Source organism: Condylura cristata, unplaced genomic scaffold (assembly GCF_000260355.1).
Source record: "Condylura cristata isolate star-nosed mole 26May11 unplaced genomic scaffold, ConCri1.0 scaffold00005, whole genome shotgun sequence".
In the NCBI taxonomy this organism is placed as follows: domain Eukaryota; kingdom Metazoa; phylum Chordata; class Mammalia; order Eulipotyphla; family Talpidae; genus Condylura; species Condylura cristata.
Genome location: NW_004567106.1, coordinates 1,066,674 through 1,067,570, shown reverse-complemented (window position 1 = coordinate 1,067,570; position 897 = coordinate 1,066,674).

Here is an 897-nt window from a genome sequence, read left to right as displayed (position 1 = left end):
AGACCCAAAGACTTGGGAGCCAGAAAAGCTCACAGTACTTAGAGTGTAAACAAAGCCAGCCACTGACTCAGCCAAAGGCCCAGCTCTAGGGGGTCTACAACACTGCTAACTCATCATAACCACTACAGGCACACCAAGCATAGAGGGAACCTGGGACATCCGAAGGCTACAAAGATCAACAGACACCTTCTAGAAACATGGCCTCAACCTGTTACTAGAAGAGGCTGAACCACACAAGAGACCCATGACTATCACCAGCTGAGGTAACAGACAAAATTACACACAGTGGGGGCTGGAAAAACAACACAACTCAGAATACCCTCCACAACTGAAGTGTCTGGAAGTCCCTCAGCTATTCCAGAAAGAACAATCCCCCCCCCAAAAAAAAATGCCATTCAGTAATAGCAACACCATATATCAGTGAATAGAAAGTATTAGAAAATACATAACAGGGAAAAGGAGATAAACAAATATTCAAGCATGTCCACAGAGGGGAAATTCAACACAAAAATATCAGTCAACAGAAACCACCAAAATTGTAGAAGAACTGCTCAACCTACCAGATAAAGAATTAAGAATCATCATGATAAACAAACAAAATGAAATGAGGCAAGCCATCCAGGAGTTGAAGAATGCAAACAAGGAAATGAATGAAAGAAATGAAAAAAATATGAGACAAGCAATCAGCGAATTGAAGAAAGAAAATGAGACATTAAAAAAGGAAATAGAAGAAATGCAGACGATGAAAACGCCACTAGAAGAGATAAAGAATGCTGGGAAAAGTTATGAAAACAGAATAGATGAAATGGAAGAATAAATCAGCACCCTCAAAGACACAGAAACAAAGAGAATTAAAAAAGAAAAAAAAAAACAAAAGGAAAAAGGAAAAGGAATGAA